The following is a 23,664-nucleotide window of genomic DNA, read 5'->3' on the forward strand; positions in this document are numbered from 1 at the left end:
CCACTTAAATATAATATGTCATACAATTGTTCTCTGCAGTTATGTGCAGCTGGTGTACTCACCGGTTAAGAGAGCCGCAGCTGTGAATAGAAAATATAGACAGTGCATGTTCGCATAAAGTTAATGGCGGGTTTCAGCAGAACTGAGTTCGGCTGGATTTTGAGTGACATGCGGCCCCACTACTGAATGGGGCTAAGCAAGTGGTGACTAATCAGCTGACTGGTCCTCTAGTTCTCCCAATGAGCTCACAGCTCCTTTGTCCCTGGGCTACTCTCGTTATTTCTCATCGTAGCCAATCCGCCTACAACTCCTTTGTTGAAGGAATCATGGCGAAGGACTGGGGGTGTGGTCCGCGAATATCTCTTCGTTTCTAAAAAGGGTACAGACGGAAATTAAACTTGAAAGCCAAATGATATACATGGCGGACCTCTGATCAAGAACAGACCTTGATTCAAGTCCATGACCTTTTATCAAATTGAGATGTTGCACTTGTGGTGGGGATTTGCTGGTGGAGGGAAGAGAGGAATCCGTCAATGTGTTTCTGGTGTGCATATCCAGGCCTCCTACAAAAAACACACTGACGTACAATCAGAGCCACACACAGCCCTCTGGGGGACGGAATTTCATAAAATGGCAGAGGCAGCCAATGGGGCCGAATTCATTGGACAAACGATCTATTTTCATTTATTGCATAAGCATTTGAAAACAAGTCATCTTAGATAAATCGCTGACAACACCACATCAAGATTATTTTGTACGTCTGGTCCCCTTAGTTCAGGAAGAAGAAAACCGAAAGTTCACCAGATTGGTTCCTGGATGAATAGTTTGTCTTTTGATTAAAAAAAATACAACAGTTATCACTGAGAACAACAAAATATAGTACTCTTTCAACCTGGAGCAATTATCTGAAACCCGGAGACACGGCTTGATAATATATGACTGGATATTAAGGACTGCGATGAAGGGTAAATCCATCATCGAGTGTTTGGTGATTGTTTGCAATTCGCCACCCAACTGGGCTATGACGTTCAAGACCGAAATCAATAGATGTCGAGATGTTTCCGAAATCAATGGGTCTGAGGTTCGTGTCGCAATAAAACACCAAACTGAAAGCTCAGCCAGTAACTAATTTAATGGTCGAGGGGGCATAAAAGGAAATGTGTTCAGTCTGTTTATGTTTCATATGTTCTTATGTTCTTATATACTAATTATTCAACGTGAAATCTGTATTCCCTCCAAGTTACCTGCAGATTTTGATTCACGTCCTGTTATCAGATAAAAGCTTGGGCCCATATTCTATCTGTTGAGAGTATGTAAGCAGCCTACGCTGGATCTTCAACTGACTGACGGTGCACATGTCACTATATAGGGTTCAGAGGCAGTGATACGTGGCAATTTGAGGCAAGGGCCCCGGAGACTGTCAGAGGAATTAGTTTCTGATCCGCATCCTTGTCCCCAGAGAGCGGGGAGGGATATCTGGAGACCACTCCTTCCCGCCCTTACTGAATGTCTTCACTAAATATCTCGGAGCTTCCCCGAGACACTGGGTGGACAAGCTGAAGGGTAATAAATCTCTGTGATGTCGAGCAAGAACGGCAGTACTGTTGGCACGTTATTTCAGCCTTTTGTATCTTCTGCCCGATGGGAGAGGGTAGAAAAGTGAATTACCAGATTGAGTGAGATCTTTCATTATGCTGACTGCTTTTTCGACGCAGCGAGAAGTATTGCAGAGTCCATGGAGGGGAGAGTCGTTGCCGTAATGTGCTGAACGGTGTTCACAACTTTCTGCAGTTTCGTGCTGTCCCGGGAGAGCAATTGCCATATCAAGCAGTAATACGTCCAGACTTGATGCTTTCTATGGTACATTGATAAAAGTTATTGAGTGTGAAAGGGGACATGCCAAATTTACTTAGTCTCCTGAGGAATTATAGGCACTGGTGAGCTTTGTTGTCCCTGGCGTCCACGAGGTTGGGTCAGGACAAGGAGTGAGAAACAGCTAACAGAGAACTTAACTGTGCAAAACGTTTGAGTCCAGCCAAGATGAAACTAAGTAGAGAAACAAGAGATACTTCGGATGCTGGAAATCTGATTGGTGAAGAATACACGACGTGTCAGGAATGTAGGTGGGAAGGGACTAGATCGGGGGGACAAGAACGTAGAGTTATTTCAGTGTCTTTGTGAGGAAACGAACACCCGGTTCCGGATGACAGCCCTTCACACAGGGCAATCAGAAAATAACTCAGGTAGCCTGGAGGTCTAGGGTCAATTTTTTATTCCACAACAATTAAAAGTGTACATTGGAACGCCAACCTGTCCTCCTGAGCAGAAGATAAGTCCGGATTTAAATGTTATTTCGGCGTTGTTTGTCGGAACCAAAAGACAGCACTAAACCATTTTTATACAAAGCCTCTTTCCTACGCATGTTATAGGTGGTCCAATCGGACGCAATTCTGTCATGATGTTATTTGAAACCATAGTTACATTATTTCACAGGTTTTCTAATGAAGATAAAGGGATATTTGAGTATGTAGACCAGCTCCTCTCTGAACTTCCTCTGGGTCACAGAGTAAATGACCGTGTTTGTACAGGAACTCAGCAGCTGAAGCTTAACTCCAGATTGTTCAAATGCTGCAAATGTGTTCCTCAAACCTCTCGACCAAAATCCGTTCACACTTCGATAGAAAACAAAATATGCGACCGTGGTAGCCCAGAGAAGTATAAAGTTGATGTTTATTGCAAGAAGTAAAACAATGGACAGTCTGCGGTTCCCCACTTCGGGGTCCTTCCTTTTCTCTCCACAGCTGAGACCTCGGAAGCTCCTACGGACTCCACTGGCCACCAAAATGCGTCTGACGACGAGCGCGTTGAACAGCAAAATCAAAGCGAATGAAAGCACTGGGGTTAACAGCTGCTCAGTCCAAGAGAATGCCATCCATTCGGGAAGGGTATAAAAGTGGTGTTTAAGTCGGCAACCCCACATTTCTCCCTCATTATTCCTTCGATAATAATTGTACGCGAAAACCCAAGGAATGTTTTTTAAACAGAAGAATGTACTCACGGTCACTATAACCACGAGCGCGGTTCTCTCGGTGCAGTATTTGTTTTTCAGGTTCTGAGTGCAAATGGCCAAAAATCGATCAATGCTGAAAGCGACCGTGAACCAAACAGAACAATCTATTGCGGCGGGAGACAGGAAGTGAATGAACCTGCAAACGGGAGTGTACAACATGAAAGAGCCCCACCAATAAAGTTCGGCAACCCGGTACAAGATCACATTGCAGACAATCACCGAGAGGTCCGCCGTTGCCATTGCCACCAGGTAACGGGTGATGCATTTGGAGAGACCGCAATTTCCGCGGTACAGAATCACAATCGCCACCAGGTTCACTGGGGGAGAGAGAAAGAGGCAATAGTAAATAAGTGATGGAGACACTTCGTGTTGGACCAAGGGTCGGTGTCTTTCGTCAGAAGTCGCTTTGTTCGAAGGGTGGCGCTTTCTGTTTGTTTGGCCGCGGTTTCTCACCCTGTGCTAAATGATAATCCGTTCACCTGATATATCAGCTAATAGTGAATTAATCAGTTAACCGTAGACTTCAAAATATCACAAAATATGCATGAGAACGTTGAAGTCAGTGTTTAGCGGCGATGCCGTTCTGAACGGCATTCGGTTCCCAGGTCTGCAAGGGTTCAAAACGGCGACTTTCAATCTTCAGCAATTGCCAAATGTGTGTATATCATCACAAAAAAATGAAGGAACAATTATGTTGTGGACGTTTAATGCCATAAAGGGTGGGACTGAATCAGCTGGAAACAGAAGGAAATTCGGATACTGTCAATGTGCAATTAAAGAAGAGAAAACCGGAAGTGCTCAGCAGACAGGGATCAATTGTGTAGAGTGAAGCTGAGTAAGTTTCAGATTTTCTACGCTGGCAGTATAATTGGGATATTCTTTACAATAAAAGCTATTTGATTTCAGAAGATGAACTAAAACGTCGCTCAGGTATGGAGTTATATCGTGAATAATTAATGAGATCCGGTTGAGAGTGCAACATTGGGAACCTCTTCCCAAACATGGCGCCATGGAATGGGATTCTGAAAGGACTCCAGTTAAAATGAGATTTAACATTTGTAGCTCAGAGAGGAGAATCGCCGAAATAATGGATGCTAGTTTACAGTTCAGATGCCGCTTTGTCCATTGAGTCCCTGTGCTGTTCTACACATAATCACGTTCACAGTTATGGTACCTCAAGTAACAACTGAAGTGCAACAGTGAGACAACACGGTTGCCCGCCCTACTGTTGTGGTCCATATAATAAAGTACTAGTCCAAATGAAAAACAAAACAAATAAAGTATCAACATTTAATTTTGCGGCTGGGGTGAATACCTCGTTTTACCAGATCGAAATCGCGCGATGGTATACATGCAGTTTATTGAAACTAAAATAAGGAAAGGACACGGTGCGAAATTCTACAGTCCGTCGACATATATGTATCTCATTGAATGATTAGTATCTGCCTGCATTATTAAAGTTACCATTTACAGTTAAAATTACCAATTAGTTCCAACATGGCGTGATCATCTCCCGCTCTGTGATAGAATCATGGTGCGGTTACAACACAAAGATATCTTTCGCCCGATCGTGGTCACTGCAGCTTTTTCATCAAAAATGCTCTCTAGATACACCTACGGCTCTTTCTCTGTCGCGGTGCCAACTCTTCGACTGCGTCTAATTATGGAATTCCTTCACAAACGACACAAAGAAATTTGCCTCTACCATAACTGCAGGAAATGCGTCCCAAATCCACAAGACACTTGGTGTTAAAAAGCTGCATTTGCTGACCTCACTCTCACGAACAACCTGTACATGATTTCTGGGATCTCCAGTTTACCACCTCTCCGCAAAAGAGAGCAGCTTTCACCTATCCACTCTGTCCGAAACCCTCCAACAACACCTGTCCCAATGAGTTTGTACTCCCTACGATTTTCTTTGTCTCTGAAGAAAACAGTCCCTGCTTCTTTACACAATCGTACCTCAGCAGCAAAACCATTCTCCTAAACAGGCTTCAGCCCTCTCTAACGCCTTCACGTCTTTCCTAAGAAGTGAGGCAACCATAACGGCAACACGCCACACTTCAGTTTAGGCCAGGCAGTTCCCCCAGAAGAATAAGCAGTACTTCATGGCTTTTTAAGTTGTGTGGCTGTAATGACAAATAAAGTAACTCTGTGTGCTTCTGTCAGAGCGCTATCAACCTCTCCTGCCATTTATGTTAGCTCACGTTCCCCCATGTACCTGGCTCCTTCAATCATTTTCTGCAAATATCTTTTATCCTCTTTTTTCTTCTTCTCAATCTCCCTACCCAAATACAGGCCTCAGATTTCCCTGAGTGAACGTCACTGTTACGCTCCTGCAAGTCCGACCAACCTGATAATACCCCTTTGTAAAATCACATCTTCCTCTTCTCAGGTCACAACATTGCGAAGTTTTGTGTTGTGCATAATTTCAGAAAGTGTAAATCTGAGCGGAACAAAGTCCAGTTCATTTGCAACGATTAATATATCCTTAACATCATCTACAATCTGTGGGTATCACCACCTTTGCTTCACAAGAAACATATCCAGGCACGACGACTTACTGGAATAAATTCAAAGTTAAAATGAGTTAATCACTGTATTTTCAAACAATACTTGCATCGGTTTTCACTTTACAGAATACCATTGAGGAATTGAAATTAACTTTCAGACTGTCGATACCGTCACTTTAAGCTGCAATAATTCCGGGTTATGAGTGTACGCGGTACACTGGTAGCGGCAGTTACCATACAAGTCGACGCCTGCATCAGATGCAATAAACTTACATTGAATAGCAACTTCACTCCTCCCACCCTCACAACCCACAGATGCAACCTGGCATTCCGAGATTTTCCTGCACTATTTTCGCTGTATCTTCAACACTGCAGTTTCCGAACACAGAACCCGGCATCTTTCAGGCACATGCCAATGGGTCAGTGACCTACCGGGTACCCCAATTACTGCCAGAATTGGGTAGTAAAGATATTCAATGGATACGTGCCACATCAAACTCATTTCTCCGTCAAAGCGGACACAGTAAAGAAGTATAAATCTCACAACAGTCACCGATTCAAGTAAAACAGCAGCATATTTATATTGAAACTGCAAGATTCAAGAGAAAATGACATCACCTCCCCGCGGACATCCATTATGGAATATTGAACAAATGAGCGTTCGCTCCCATGTGAGCAGACTCCTTAGGACGACCGCTCCTTGCACATGCACCAGCTGAGCACCTGCAGGACAAAGGAACTGCAGAACAAGTTTTCAAACAAATTCTTGAAGTTTAAATGTGTTCAATGAGGTTGCTGCTAACGATGGGTCGAACAGAAATATTAATCATCAACATTTACTTCCATGTAATATTTTATTTGCAGCTCTTGTTCTGGCGTTGGCTAACACAGCCCAATCTGCCTTTACATTGAACCTTCAACAATTCTCTCGCGGGTTTCGCCAGAAACACGTTAAATTGAAATGTTGAATGTTTTTGTGCACGCTCAATTTACATAAGTCGGGGAATGTTCCAACTGCGGTAGTCAAGTATCAATAACAGCGGAGAATCATCAACATATTTCAAGTATTGCATGTTTTATGAAAGAGAAGACTGCAAAATTGTTACTTGTAACCGACAGCTGATCAGAGAAAATATATCCGTAAGGAATTCCGTTGTTCATTATTTTAAATCAAGCTGCATGCTGAGCGATGAAAGAGAGACAGGGGTCAATGGACAGTTTGGCAAGTCATTCGAATGAACAAAGCGAAAGCAGCTGAACGAACTGGTCTATTGGAGATTTAAGACTGTAGATCTGCAAGAGTTCAGAATAGATAGAGACAGTGCAGGAGTGGGGTATGGATGTGCAAGGGATAGATACGACCAAGAGCAGGCCCATTAACTGGAGCGTGCCGGCAACATTGAATTTTGAAATAACATCTTGAAATGTGTTAACTGCTTCTTGCAACATTTCTGTTTGTGGAAGCGACTGAAAACAAACTTCCTGCCACCGTTCCGACGTCACAATGTTATCTGCATTGTAATGCATTTAATTATTTTTAAGTCACTCTGCTTCTCCAGGATAGAGTGGAACAAGCAGAGTAAGTTAAATAATTGCTCATTTCTGCTCTGGCAATGGGCAATGCACTGGTGTGGAATATGTGTACGTACTCTCCCTTCCTCATGTCACAGTGTGTCCGTAGGTCCCAATTCTCTCTCTGTTTCTTTGTCTCTCTCTGTGTTTCTGCCTGTCTCTCTCTCTTACTCTCTCTCTCCCGCCTTATCTCTTTCTCTCTCACGGTCTCTCTATCCCTGTGCTCTGCAACAATCATCACGCTGAGGTCTTTATCCGACTCTCTCTTTGATCCCTGTCGCTGTGTATCTGTCATCTTCCCCATCTTGTACAGCGCCCTCCGTGGTCTGTACAAGAAGCTGTGCGGAAACTCAGTGCACAGTGATGCTCAGCTGAGTCGTTAGTTGCATTTTGAAATCGTTAACCGGCTGATTTTCTTGCCAAGATCAAGACAACCAGTAAATTAACTGTGGCTGACGTGCAGATGATATTATGTATTTTCACACCCGGTTTCGATTCCTAATAATGGAAAATGATTTTTTGTGCCTTCTGTGGAACCAAATGGCATTTGCAACCACGGCAGACGGAATGGCATTGACATCTGTATGTGCGTCTGTCTGTCTGTCTGTCTGTCTGTCTGTCTGTCTGTCTGTCTGTCTGTCTGTCTGTCTGTCTGTCTGTCTGTCTGTCTGTCTGTCTATCTATCTATCTATCTATCTATCTATCTATCTATCTATGGAAGAGAACAGCCGAGCAATAAGTGTGAGTCCATAACTTTTATATATTCAACCACGGCAGGCGGAATAGCATTGACACCTGTCTGTCTGTCTGTCTGTCTGTCTGTCTGTCTGTGCGTCTGTCTGTCTGTCTGTATGTCTGTATATCTAGTTATCTATTTACCTATCTTGCTCTCCTGAAGTGCGTGTCTGGAATAGGAATTTTGGAGCCTGTCCTGGGAATTGCCTGTATCAATGAATCTCGTACCGACAGAAACCAGAATATTCGCAGCTTAAGGTGACTGTATCAAAAGTGGGAGGAGATTGAAGAGGCGTACTTTGGGACACGATTAAATACGAAGCAGTGTCTGCAGGAAAAAAAATGTGGTTTTGAATGTTCCTTAGTTAAGATACTTTCCTTTTCATCATGATTGCGGATCAGTGCACAATGTAGGAGATTGTTACATGTGATCATTTTTATTCAATCATTGTAGTTTGTTCGGTGATCTCAATGTGGTTGACGTGCAATGATATTACCTATTTACACGCACCTTAGAGGCAGATATATATCAATATTACTCAATAATAGTTTCGTTTCTGATCTCTCTGCGTTGTTCAATTCCATCGGCATTCCGCAGTTAAATGTGACTGGATATTTCGGGGAGCATCCTATTCAATGGGACCGTGATTAGACAGATGTATTGACACCCGGCAGGTCAGCGAATGTTCCGCTTTTCTGTCTGGTTCTCAAACAAGTCGTGTCCAATCTACAGCAGTTCTATCGAATGTCCCGATCGACGGTACATACATGAATATGAGTGTCGTGTCCTCAATTCTGCTTCCTCTTATTTTAACCTATAATAGGCAGAGGAAATTAGGAGACAGATCTGCTCAGGAAACGAAGATGTCTGAAAACTACAACTGATGGACTTTTCGCGTGTTTCTGTTTAAATGTTAATATTAAAGGTTTGCAACTTTCCCCAGAGAGACGCGGAAGACGGTATGCATTGCAAATGTTCTTGAATTTAACTAACTTCAATCTCGGCTAATGCAAGGTCACTTACCCGTTGTGACAGTCAACAAGGTGCCTGACCCATCTATCTCGCTATGATACATATTGCGGTCCCGCGTTTCAAAACTTCCTCGATACTTGTAGGACGCCCTGCAGAAATATGTGCCCGTGTCTTCGATTCGCAAGTCCCTAATTTCCAGCGTAAACATCTCTTCTTCTTTATTAATCGACAAAATAAATCGTCCTCCGCCGAGGACCTTTTCGAGTTGCGCTCCAAATTGTGGTTTCCTGAAGAATTTCCCACCTTCGAAATGATCTTTGCTCCAAAATCCACTATAGAATCGACAGCTGATGGCGACAGACTGACACTCCTTTCTGGTAACCGCCGTCGGGCTCTGGGTAACCGACTGACTGAAGGAGCCTGGAAATTAAACACAGGGGGAGCCGCTCACCAAGGTTGCTGTGGATGAAGTCACGCCTTGAACACAAAATACCAATTGAGGGACAGAGGATACCGTTAAAAATGCTGGTAAATCCTCTGCTTCACAGCTGTAGAGACCGGATTCAATCCTGACCTCGGATGATGTCTGTGGAGTTTTCACGTACTCCTGTGACCGGCTGGGTTTGCCGCGGGTATTCGGGTTTCCTCCCAAATCCCAAAGCCTTGTGGCTTGGCAGATTAATTGAGCGTTGTCAATTATCCCTCATGTGTCGGTGAGTGGTACAAACTGCGGGGTGTTTATGCGAATGTGTGGAGAATAAGATATGATTCATGTGAATTGGTTCTTGATGCTTGGCACAGACCTAATGGGCTGAAGGGCTTATTTCCCTGCTGTGTGACACTTTAAGTAGATTGAGCTGACTGGCAGATGCCGTGCAACAACAGGGCAAACATCCAACACTGAAGGAAATTGGACCACTCACTCGGTAACCGAACACACAATGCGGCAAGGAAGAGGAGCTTCATCGCTGAGTCGCCTGAAACTGATAACTTCTCCGATGGGGTGCGGCAAACTGAGGTCAGCTGCTTTCTAGGAGACTGATCATCTCATCTGAATATTTTATGAGGCCCACGTGACTGAACCAGCGATGTTCTTGATGTGCCACCTGGTCCTGGATCTCTGGCTGTAAAAACTGTGTGACTGCTTGAAATAGGAGCCATCCCTTCAGACTTCTTGGCACTTCAGTGGCTGTCTGAGCCTGAGGTGGGAGCCCCTCCCACAACAGTCAACTGGAAGGTGGGTATCCGGCTGCCTTTGACTCACATCACTAAGCTGAGCTCAACAGTTCGTACTGGAGCTGGGGAACAGGGCTCGCCCGGAAACGACTTTTGTCTCGTAATTGAAAAATAAGTTCTGCAGTTGTGAACATTGTTCACGTGCTGAAACACAGTGCATGAGGAAATTAGCTGTAAAATTAACGACCAGCATTTGGCTAAGCACCCCAGTTTATGCCAGGTCAGTGAACCTGGATAACTCAGAAGGACTTCTCCGCCGCCCCCCCCACCCTTTTAATATTCTCCGACTCGATTGGTTTCGCACAACATGTCGAATGCTTTCCGCACTGATTTCTCAACTTGTCCTAACACGTTCCATGGTTGGTACGCATGATCCCCAACGTCAGAGCTCCACGCCCCTTTTGAACAATGATCCTTTTGAACGGCATAATTTCGTCTAAACCGTCTCCCATTTGATTTATTAAAGATATATATTACCTAACATTTCTCAACATTAAATCTCATCTGCCATGCGTCTGCCGACTCGATCAGTCAGTCTATCCAGTCAGTCCTGCTGCAGTAGATCACTGGTTGGTTAAAGATTATACATAATTGGAAGTGCATGAATGAATTTGACTGCATTCCACTGATCTTTGCGGATTCCCCCTGGTTTTATAACGTGTCCTGATAGAAACCTTTGATCACAAGGATCGCAGTTGGGGCAAATATAAAACCTATTTCAACATATTAAACAACCACAAACCCCTGTCGCCTGTGACGTAATCAACGGTTCTCCGCGTTGTCAATATCCCTCCACTCTTATTGTATTTCTCAGAACATGAATGAGCACCATTACGTCCTTGGCATGAACTCGGCCTGTGTGTCCAGGGATTGCCGGTACCGGAATAAATTACAGAATATCTCCTTCACACAATTGTTAAACAATCTCAATTTCTCTCCCTCATCTCAAACTAAATCGTCGACTTCGCACATGCATCGAGAATCTAATTTACTTCTCAAAATCTTAAAACTGGCAATGATTTCTTCAACGAATTGGACAAAAGTGTCACTCAGTTCTTCCACCAGAGGGCAGCAAAAGCCCAGGCGAGGCGTGGTTTCCTCGGTCGGAAAGTCGGTTGCTCAGTGTAAATTTAGTTCGACAGATTTCACCAGAAAATCTGGTCAATTCTTTCCCCAGTATCCGTGATGATCTAAAGGTCAGGAAACGACGCTTTCACCGCGGCTGAACGGTTTCGATTACCGATCTGGGAAAATGGGGTTTTATGCCCTTTGTGGAAACAGTCCCGGACTGAGGGCCGCCTAACCGCTACAAATTCAGTTCCGGCGACGGCAGGTGAATAGGCACCATGCCTTCCATATTCAAATTGGCGTCGATGTGCAAACCAATGGGATTCATAACAACACAGATTGTCGACAGTGGTTAATTCTTTTTTTTTCCTTTCCACTGGTGAGAGAGCTCAGCAGTTGCTGCATTTATTTTGGATTTCCTGGATCTTCGACTTTGCTTTCATTCTCAAATATTCTCTTTTGATGATTTCTCTCTCAGTTTCAGGATTGAACCAGACTTCTTTCACATATATTACTGACATAAAATGATAAATAATAAACATCACTCAATCAACAAAGGTCAACTTAATACAAAATAAACTTAATCAAGAAAACAGTCCAGCGTTTATTGAAATAACGAGACAAACCGTGAAGCACGTCGTGGACGAGAGCAAGAAATCCATGTTGTTCATAACAGCGAGGAATGGTTATTAAGAGTATATGGAGCTTGCCGTTCATAAATGTTATTGGGATTCAAGGACAGTGTGTACAATAAAATAACGGAAGGCGACAATAAACATGATGATACCTTGTGTTTCCAGTTTGTATTCATCATCATTAATTCGGAGGGCTTTCTCAGACTACTGAAATTACAAGTTAGTTTTCTCGACCCAGGTGACTTTTACATTGCGGAGACACAGGAGACTGCAGATGCTGGAATATATAGCAAAGCACCAAACGCTGGAATAAATCGGCTGATCAGCCAGTATTCATGGAGCGAAATGGGCAGTCAATGTTTCGTGTCAAATTTTACAATGCCTCCGATCCAGTGGTCATTAGGACCGAGCGGCTTCCTGAGCGCCACAGCTTTGAATTCCCTCAGCGGGGATCTTTCCAACGCACGGAGTGCCTCTCCTCTTTGACCCAGAGAATACACCTGACATCACGTTCAAATAGCTGACAGCAACTGTAAAAATCCAGCACTGCATGCCAGACATTCATCGCTACAAGGCGACGGAATAATAATACACTGTCGAGTTAGCTGCTGCCGGAACCATGAGTCCAGCGTCAGGACAAAACCTGAGTTGAACGTTATCACGAGGCACGCACACACACGAGCTATTTACAAATGTTAAGCGGAGTAAACATCCTGCCGACACATTTTCGAAAAAAATAAATGCTTAAAAAAATTCTTCCAAAGGGGAAATAAATGAACTTCTTTCAGCATTCTACTGATATTTTACGCTGACACAGCATTACATCAATCCCAAATTACCGATAAGCTGCCGTTGGCTGTTCACCAGAGGAAATCTCGTCTTCCAACCAAGGTTGTTGCGCCAGAAACTATTTCGAGATATCCACCCATTGTTCAGTGTATCTGTCAATAATCAACCGGAGAGACAAGACAGTGCAACAGTGACTTAGGCTGGCTGCAATGACCATCTCCCTCACAGTGGTTCTGGTGGGAACCCATCCAAGGCAGGAATTGCACAAGACCCAGTCACTGTTCATATTAAAGTGTGCTCTCTTGCCCAAGGCTCCCTCACAATGAATGTTGTACGTATTGTGTTACAATGGCCCAATGCAACATAAAGAGTCACTGGTTCTGGTCCCATGGTACCCAGAATAATACAAGCAGTGAATGGACCTGGTTGTATCGGGCCTCGTGTGATATTAACAGTGACTGTGTCTGATATTGAGTGGACAATTTCATTAATCGAGACTGGGCATGCTCTTTACCTGCGCCTTTCAATATGTACATTTACGCTACCTGGTGCGTTTGGACCCAGTCAAATATGAATCATGTTTGGTTCTGGTCTAATAACCACAGTGAGAGATAGACTGTGACAACGCGTGGTGTTATCATGCCCAAATGTAATATGGACAGTGACTAGGCCACATGTTATGGAAGCAAGTAGCCTGCACGTGGTGTTTTCCGACCAAATAACATAACACATTAATTTTCCTGGCTTAGTTGAATGTGACCAGTGATATTTGCTGTAGGGCTCCATTTAATATGAGAATCGACTGGGACAAGTGTTAGATGGGACGATTTAAAAGGAACAGTACGGCAATAATTCAGCCCAGTGAAATATGTCCAGCTCCAGTGCCTTGTGGTATTCTGCCCACTTTATTTTGAAGTGGCCTGGCCTTCTGTTAAAAGGCGCAGTGTAATGTAAACAATGACTGGCCCTGGTATTGAAGGTGTCAATGTAATATGAACCGGGAGCGGGTCTGGTATTATGGAAAAAAGATTCATATGAATTGTGAAAGGGCCTGTAGGGCCCAGTTTTATCCAGTGAGTGGTTGGGTCTCGTATTATAATTACCCAGTGTCATGTGAACAATAACTATGTCTGAAAAGCAAGAATCACTGGGTGATAAACAGTGATTGCACCTGGCGGAGTAAGGCCCAATGAAATATCAACGGTGTCATGACTTGGCTTCACAGAGCCCAGTGTGACATGAACAGGGACTGAGCTTTGTGTTGGACGGCCCACTGCAACATGTGCAGTGGCTGGGCAAGGCCTTATAAACACCAGTGTAATATTAGCAGCTCCTGGGCCTGCAGTAATAGCAATTGCCTTTACCTTGTATTAATGGTCACAGTTCAGTACAAACAATAACTGTGTGTTACGAGGCCCAGTATTATGAAGTGTGGCTGGGTCTGGAATAGTACAACTCATTGTGATGTGAACTGACCCTGTGCTTTGCATTATAGTGGCCAAATAAATATTAGGATTTACGGGCCTGATGTTATAGGGCCCAGTGCAATATGAACAATGACTGGGTTTGTGTTTTAAGTCACAGTCTAATACGTAAAGTGACTGGGCCTGGTGTTCTAGGGCTCAATATAAAGTGAATAGCGACTTGATCGCGTGTTCTAAGGGCCATGGTCAAACAGTGACTGAATGTGTCGACTTTTCAATGGACCAATATAATTTGAACAGTCATTGAGATTGGTTTTATGAGGCATGGTGTGGTATCAACTGTGACTAGGCCTGGTGTTAAGCTGTCCAATGCAATATGAACTGTCAAAGGGCCTGGGGCTAACGGACACAGGTTATAGTAAACAGTGACTAAGACTGAAGTTACAAGGAAAGAATGGACCGGATATTCAAGAGCCCAGGTCAAGCGCCCTCTGAAAGGAGAGAAGCGGGGAGTCATAGATAACCTTCCAGACCTAGAATCTCTCATCACAACACTACAACTTGCAGCTTCCACCTCTTGTGAAATATACCGAATGGGAAAATTATCTACATTGCTTGCGTGGAAATCCCGAACCCCCTCCTCAAAACATGTGGGAACGTCTTCATCAAAAGAATGAAGAGGATTGACTAGCTACCCTTCATTTTTCAAGGGACAATTTTGGAAGCTTGTCTTATAGTAACACCTTGACCAGCTGCTTTTACAAATGGACCAGTACCTACGCTGGACTTGTCCGCTGTTTATATTCAATTTGACAGTTTCTTTTGATATTATACAAGGGTATTTACATTTTAAATTACATCATATGTCTCGGTGCTTGTAAGTTTCATTTCCCAGGCGTCGGAACTTGGAGCGAGAGGGTTGAAAAGATGCATGTCTAGTTGATATCCTAATGGGCTAATTAACATTAGCCAATGAAAAAAAAGTAAGGTTTGGCTGAGTGGTCATTTTTAGAGTTGCCAGTATGAGAGTGGTGATCTGAGGCTTTGGCTCAAGAAGCTTTTGCGAGAAGGCACAGGGGTGCAGCAGGTAAGAACAGGAGAGGTGTCATTTTCCTGTCAAACAGGGTAAAGGAACTGGAGCTAGCGATGGATGTACTCAGGACCATCCGCGGTGCTCCGAGTATCACTGATGAGACTTCTCACACCTACGGTGCAGACTTCAGGTGGTTGATGAATGGGAAGTGGGAGGCTTTTATGAATGTGCTATTAAGAGTCGAGGGGAACCATGTTCCTGTTCGGTTGAAGGATAATCATGGAAAGGTTAGGGATCTTGGCTGATAGGAAATATTGAGGCTCTGATCAAGAAAAAGGAAGCATAATATGATTATAGGAGGTCGGGAACGGTTCAATCCCTTGATGGCGATAAACAGATTACAGATACACATACAAGGCAAATTAGTAGGACAAGGAGATTTTATGAGATGTATCTGAGAGGTCAAGTTACAGAAAATCCTAAAAGGTTCTCTAGATTTTTAAAAGGGTGGCTTTGGAGAGAGTAGGTGCCCTTAGATCAGTAGGGCCGTCAATGTCTCGAGCCACAGGAGATGGGTGTTTTTTTAACTAATATTTCTCCTCAGCGTTTACTCACGAGATAAGGGAAACATGTGGAGATGATTTGGAAACATTCCTATTAACAGAGAAGTGGTATTTGCAGTATTGAAGCGAACTTAGATAGATAAATCCCCAGGACATGACCTAGTGCATCCTCATACTTGTTGGGATGCTATAGAAGCAATTATAGAGGGAGTTGCAGAGATATTTGCTTCATCCTTAGCCACTGCTGAAGTTCCCGAAGACTGGAGAGTGCTAAAGTTGTTCTGTTATTTAAAAAGCGTTGTACGAATAAGGACAAGCCAAGTTACTTGAGGGAATTCTGAGGAACTGGATCTTCTAGCATTTTGATGGAAGACGTCTGATTGGGAGGAGTCACTTGGGCTTTGTGCATGGAAAACTCGTGCTTGACGAATCTGTCAGACTTATTGAAGAGGTAACCAAAAGGGTAGATCACGGTAAGACGGTGGATGTTGTCAATATGGACTTCAGCGTGGCATTCGGCACTGTCCAGCACAGCAGGCTGGTCTGGGAAGTTAGATCCTATGAAATCCAGGGAGACGCATGAAAGTTAGAGGAATTCGAACTTGGCTCGAAGGTAGGAAGCAGATGGTGGTTGTTGAAATTTATTTCTGGCAATGGAGGCTGCGGATTCTTGGTGTGCTGCAAAGGACTATGTTGGGACCTTGTTATTCGTTACTTATATGAATTATTTGGAAGCGGCTGCGCAAGGTTTGATCAGCAGGTTTGGGATGGCACCAAATTTGGAGATATTATTGATAATGAAGAAGTTTCAAGTCGATTTATGGGGGGATTTTGATGAGTTAATATAGTGGGTCGAGGGGTGGGAAATGGATTTCAATACAGGTAAGTGTGTGGTGATGCATTTTGGAAAGTCAAACCAGCATAGGACATATACTACGAACGGTGGGTCACTCGGGAGAGTAATATAACTTGGTAGCTGAGGGTACAAGTGTAAAGTTCCTTGAAAGCAGAGGCGCGGTAGAGAGGTTGGTGATAAGGATGCTTAGCACGCTGGCCTTTATTAGTCAGGGCTTTGAGTACAGAAGTTCGGACATTATGTTTCAGTTGTACAAATCGTTGGTGAAAACCCACTTGGAAAACCGTGTGCAGTTTTGCTTACCCTTTAATAGGAAAGACGCCGTTAAACTGGAAAGAGTGCAGGAAGGATTTCGAAGGATGTTGATAGAACAAGTGGGCCTGAGTTATTGGGAGTTTCGCCTGGCTAGGTCTTTATTGCTTATACCGTCAAAGAATGAGGAGTGACATGGTAGACGGGTTTAAAATTATGAGAGGCATAGATAAGGTGAATGGTAGCAGCCTTCACCTCAGGCTAGGGGACGTCCAAAACTAGCGGGCAGTGGTTTGTGGTGAGAGGACACAGATTCAAAGGGGACCTGAAAGGCAATTATTTCACGCAGAAGGTGATGAGTACATGGAACAAGCTGCCAGAGGAAATGGTTGACACAGGTACAAAAGTTTCGTTTGGGAAGCAGTTGGAGACATACAATGGGGGGTCGTGGCATGGAGGGACATTGTTTTCTATTGTCAAGCTTATTCTGAATCCAAGCCACCACGTCGCGATGTATCTCACGCATCTCAATCTTCTGGATCAAACTTCGTTCGGCGATGGTGCAGAATGCCTTACCGATGACCACATGGACAATATTCGCTTCTCGATTGTCATCAATCACCTTCGTCAACCTCTCAAGAAACTCAATGAAGTTTGGAAGAGGTGCCCTGCTTCTCACAAAGCCATGCTGGAAGTCCCCAATCAGACCATCCCCTTCCAAATGCGCGTAAATTCCATCCCGAATAATCCTCTCCAAAAGTTTCACTGCCGCTCATGTTGGTTCACCGGCCGACAATTCCATGGATTTATCCCCCAATTGCTTTCTTGAACAAAAGCACAACATTGGCTACTTAATACGATGGAAATGTGCTGTGGCCCTGAGCTTGCAATACTTCTGCATAAGTGATTAATGAAGTAAAAGCGCCCGGCAGACCCTGTTGACAGAACAACTGCTCACACCAGTGAACGTCAGAGCATGTGGGAGGATCTTTCACATTCGTCTCAGAGACACCAAGCAGAATCAGCACAGTCACCCGTCTCTTTGAACTTGACCTTTCTTCATACATCACACAGCCAGTTATCCGGGAACAGTGTGGCCTTCCAATAATCTCCGGGACACGGCCTGGTGAAAACCAACCAGAGCTGTTGAAGTGTCCCAGTCTAGTTGTGGGGGACAGTCTGCCGGTGCAGTCCAGAGCCGCGAGCTCCAGCTGCCCGTGAGATAAACTATCGCCTCCGGAGACAGAGCGATGGGAATCCTTCTAGTTTTCACATTTTGCCTCTGCTTACGTGGTGAGTACCGTTCACATACACACACATAATGTGCGGATTTAATGTAAAATTGTATTCAGAATGATTCCCCATTCCATAATTCGCCTCTGGTCCCCAGTCAACTCTCCATGTTTAATATCCAGGCTCCTTCAGTCAGTCCGTGACCCAGAGACCAACAGCGGTGATCAAAAAAGAATGTCAGTCTCTAGAATTCACGTGCCATTTCCACGGCGGTTATTGGGATAGTTTTTTGACTGGAGAGTTTTTCAAAGAAATTCAGACCGGGTCAGAGTGGGAGCGGATCACCAACAGTGGACGATTTATTGCGAGCACGAATGAAGAAGAAAAGTCCTTCACGCTGAAAATTTGGAATCTGCGAGTTGAAGACAGCGCCACCTATTATTGTCAAGCTGTGTACACGGACATTCCACAGTAACGGGACTGGTCTTCCAGCGGTGCAAAATCCTTCAATACAGATTATCCCATTGACAGGTGAAGAATCGCTGTGATTCCGCCGATAAAATATAAATTACGGTCCCGCCTCGCCAGATCTATCCCACGGTCTGGATTATAACGGGATTGAATTGTAACAGCTCACACTGTGTTTGTTTTTCAGGCCCAGCAAAAATAGATCGTGACGCTACTCACGGGACTGATGTCAATGACGATTGGGAATGTCCAATTCTTGTTCCTGCTCGAAAGGACAGATGTGGTCTTGGTCCAACAGCTGGAACGGGAAACCACTGCCTTTTCCCGTCAACGAAGGTCTCCCATCTCATTAAAGAGTCGGGGGATTATATACTGCCATCAATTACTGTGTGAGGTATGGGAACTCACAGTGTTGGAGAGCCTTGCAAAATCCAGAGCACAACTGAAATATAAATTCACCGGGCCTGGATACCAATTTATCTGAACGATGGTATCCTGGCTGGAATAGGGATCTGTGTCCGGAATCGGGATAAATGTTAGTTACCCTCCTTTGCCAGATCCCTCTGTTGATGACACACAGGCGTCCCTGTGGCCTGCCCAGTGTCTATTCACTGAGAGCCCTGTGTGTTACAATCGAAAGGTTGAGCCGAGCGGTACTTTGAAAAAAAAGAATGTTGATCACTATTTGTAAATCATTGAGACAACTGAGAATTTGCAGTCTCTCTGGTAAGGTTTGTCCGCCAGATTGATAAAAATATAGTTTTTGTACAGGTTAGACTTACGGAAAGAGCGCAGTGAGCAAGCAAACTGTGCAGGGATCGGGAACGGTGGTAACAATCACAAAGGGTAAGTGACAACATTCCCTCGTTGTATTAAAACGCGTCCCTTTTGATGGTCACAACTCGCGCTGCATTGTGAACAGAATCACCCGTTTCCTTTAACATTAAATTTCTGTAACGGGGCGCTACCTATCATCGTTTAAGAGTCACGATCAAAACTTGACACAGAATCAGTGGCGTAGAGACGTTGGGTTTCTTGGCTGGTTTTCGAGTCAATGTCTGAGCTGAAGTGAGGAGGCTGCGCGCCCACAGGAATGGGTAGAGAGAAGGACTGGTGCGGGGTATCTTGCTGGACTATCGCCGATTAGCATGGAATGTGGCGGCAGAAAGATGAGTAACAGGCGGCCGAGCTTGATCTCCCAGAGACTAACTTGGAGGTCAACGTTTCATGATGAGAGAGTGATTCAAATGATTTCTCTTAGAATCAGAATAAAGTTTATTATTACTATTTTTAACGTGAAATATGTTGTTTGGAGGTAGCAGAACAGTGCAAAGACATGATATTACGATAAATTACGAAAGAAATCATACAATAAAAGGAATAATGAGGTAGTGTTTCTGGGTTAATGCACCGTTCGGTGATTTGATAGAGGTGGGGAACAAACTGTTTATGAATCGTTGAGTGTGGCTCTTCAAACTCCTGTACCTCCTTCCGGATACTGGAAGAGGGCATGTCCCGGATGGTGAGGGTCCTCAGTGATGGAGATCACATTCTTGAGCAAACCTCCTCTTGAAGATGTCCCCGATGGTGGGCCGGTTGTGGCCGTGATGAAGCTGACTGAGTCTGCAAACCTCTGCAGTTCTTACGATCCTGTTCTTTGGAGCCTCCATACCAGGTTATGAATAAAACAATCAGAATGCTCTCCACCGTGCATCTGTCGAAATTTACTCAAGTGTTTGTTGACATAACGAATGTTAACAAACTTCCAACGAAGTGGAGCCACTGACTGTTTTTCATCCATTTCCTTTATGACCAACAAGGAATTTCAACGGGATTGTCCGAATGCTTTCGTGCATTGTTCGTCCGATCAACTGTTAATTTTGCTTAACTCCTTGATTTACTTTGAATATAATTTCATCGTTGCCTCAAGAGAACCTTGTTCCCTTGGAGAATGTGGGAATCGCTACTAGATGGATTACCTTGGGCGGAGCACATAGAAACCATAATGGGAAATCTGAAGAGAAAGAGGAGGGGAAAGGGAAAAGATGTGGCAAGGATGAGAATTTATTTGACAAGATTGCGTTGTAATAACGGGGATAGACCAGATGGACAAAATAGGCGCATGTTTTACATTCAATATAATTCACCGTTGCAAAAGACATTCCTATCCGAAGGATCGAGCTTTGGCCTATTCTCCCCACACAACGTTGCTGTTAATGGAACACGTTTGGGCGCGAATGAATGCAGTGTGCCGATGCTCATGGAAAGTAACCAGAGAGAGAAAAAACGTCATTTCCGGACAACAAAAAATAATTCATGGGATAGAGAGCGAGAGCGCCGTCCAAAGACGTCGCCTTGGTTCAGGAGGTCGTGCTTGGTTGTCTCGTGCGTTTGCGGCGCGAAACTCAAATGTCGTTGTAAACATATAGCGGTAGATTAGAGGGTTGAGAGTCGTGTCAACGATACAGAATTTGGAGAGGAGGCTCGCATTGTCCGAGCATTGAAATTAAGTAAACTAAGAGGCTCAACTCAAAATGCACCGATGAATTAAGGTGAATCAAATCATCTGGCATTCTTTCGAGGTGTGATTTTTTTTACAGAAATGACCAACTGTGTCGAATGCTGGACCCAGCTCCAGCGACTTTATGCCCTCTCGCTGCTCCCTTGGAGCGTTTACTTTCTTTCCAAATGTTGGACTTACTTGATGCGAAGACCGCGGTTCACCTGCAGACATGTTCTCAGCTAACAATCGTCGGTAGGAAAATAATTCGATGGCGATTTCTCTCCCTCCACCCACCCTACACACACACAGATCACGGAATATTGAACAGATGGCAGATACCAAGTGATCCGAATGAGGTTATTGAAGAGGTAACCATTTCCTCAGGGGACATATGGGGGATTTGTTTCGCATTGAATGTGAATCCGGATTGAGCGGCGGTCGATCAGTGATAATCAACAATAGAACAAGTGCAGCTATCGGTAGGAAGTTAGTAATGCAAACTTACCTTTGAACCTGAGCTTTTCTGCCACCTGGAACTGTGAAAACAGAGAGCCCAATGGTGTTGCGTTGGATTCGTTACGGATGCATGTGTGTGTGTGGGCGGGAGGTGTTCCTGATAGATCCAGAAAGGGACGGAGAGAGATCGGGAGGGGAATGGAGCACTTGGTTCCAAAGAAAACAGATTCATGTGGATTGTAAATACCAGTAGAGAACAGTTGGGCTGATTTTGATCTGGAGACTATAGATAAGACGAAGCACAGGGGACTACGGCGAGAATAACATGACGGAAATTCAGCCAATGAGCTGAAAGGCCGGGCATTGCCAGGAAGCCGGAAGAGCATTTCCCAGCGAGGAGCAGTTAAGCCCCTCTGTAAACTTCGCATGATGGGGCCTAAAGTCATTTGCGGAATTGTGTGACGGGTTCCCGTCTGGCAAAATAAAATAACCGCTATCAGCATGTGATAAGAATCAAATAATGAAACCACTATAAAATTTACAAACTGGAGTGAAACTCAGAAAATAACCTCCACCGAACATGTAGAAATATTGGGAACTTGTGTGAGAGAATATCCTCAGGTAGAATGAAGTGAATGTTAACCCACAGATGTTCAATGACAGTTTTCCCGATTTACGAAGCGTGTGGAATTCGGAATGCGGGTCACATTCGTGTCAGAAGGCATCGATGAAATGTCTTATTGCTGGATATTGTATCATGCTGTGGTTCGCAAGCCAGGCCACAACCGCCAGCATATCAGTCAAACTTTCTTGCGCAGTTCCTGCCTCCGTAAGGGAAAAAACGTGCTTCTTCTAAGTTCACTCGATGTTCGACATTGACCCTAAAATAATCAAAGAACGAACCAATATGTCAGAGTCGAATTTTGAAAATCCTTTGACTTAGAACAACTTTGTCGCTACAGGCAACTGTACTTCCACAAGTTAAACGCCCCCAATGTGCAATGTAATTAAGAAGATGATATTATTCAATCTCTCCTTTACAGATCTGCCAGCGAGTTTTAATGTGTCGCAGAGTCCACAAGTTCAAAAGTTTACTGTCGGTGAAACAGCTGCTTTGAGTTGCGAATATTACGCGGTCTGTTTCTACACAGTACAATGGTATTGCCAGGTGCCAGGGCAGGCTCCTAAATACCTTTTGCAGAGAAAATGGCATGGAGAGGAGAATGAGGAAAATTCAATCGGTGTCAGAATTTCTGCCTCACTCGATCAAGCAAAGAAAATCGGCAGGTTAACTGTCTCCAATCTGCAACTGAGCGACTCAGCTGTATATTACTGTGCACTGAGTTCTCGAGCAGCACAATGAGACAGCAGCGAGAGAGCCGCTCATAAAACTAAGTGCGGTGAAGATTGCTGACACACATCCACACAGAACACGAAGAGATCTGTACAGAAATCTCAGCTTGCTGTAAGCTGCAAACGCACCAAGAAAATTTGAAAGGGAGAAGAGAGGGAGAGAGGATGGAAAGCGGGTGGTGGGCGGGGGAGGGGACATATCCTCATTGGAAATATTCAAGTTGTTTTTTTTCGAATTATATAGAGCGAAGAAGAGGATTAAAATAACAACGATGAAATTCCATTTTATATTGGTATTGGCATAGGTTTATTATTGTCACTTGTACCTGGGTAGAGTGAAAATAATTGTCTTACATTCCGATCGTACAGGACAACTCATTACACAGTGCAGTTGCAAGTTTGTCCAGAGTGCATTGAGACAGTACAGGTAAAAACAATAACAGTACAGAGTAAATTGCCACGGCTACAGTTAAATTAGAGTACGGTAAGGTGCAAGGTGGCAACAAAGTCGATCGTGAGGTCAGAGTCCATCTCATCGTATCAGGGAAGCGTTCAATAGTCTTATCACAGTGGGATAGAAGCTGTCCTGAAGACTGGTGGTACGTCCACTCAGGCTTCTGTATCTTGTACTTGATGGAAGAGGATAGAAAAGAGAATGACCCGGGTGGGTGGAGCTTTTGATTATGCTGGCTGCTTCGCCACGGCAGTGAGAGGTAAAGTCAGATTTTAAGGAGCGGAGGCTGGTGTCCGTGACGGGCTGGGCTGTTTCGACAACTCTCTGCAGTTTCGTACCAAGCCGTGATGCATCCAGATAGGATGCTTTCTATAGTGCATTGATAAAAGTTGGTGAGCGACGAAGTGGACTTACCGAATTTCTTTAGCCTCCTGAGGAAGTAGAGGCACTGGTGAACTTTCTTGGCCGTAGCATCTAC

General features: G+C 44.2%; 1 pseudogene; it reads right to left on the reverse strand.

The window, feature by feature from the left end:
- Positions 1-6,267: 6,267 nt before the first annotated feature.
- Positions 6,268-9,829, reverse strand: LOC127576466 (uncharacterized; annotated as a pseudogene).
- Positions 9,830-23,664: the final 13,835 nt, after the last annotated feature.

This window comes from Pristis pectinata, chromosome 12, assembly GCF_009764475.1.
Source record: "Pristis pectinata isolate sPriPec2 chromosome 12, sPriPec2.1.pri, whole genome shotgun sequence".
Lineage (NCBI taxonomy): Eukaryota > Metazoa > Chordata > Chondrichthyes > Rhinopristiformes > Pristidae > Pristis > Pristis pectinata.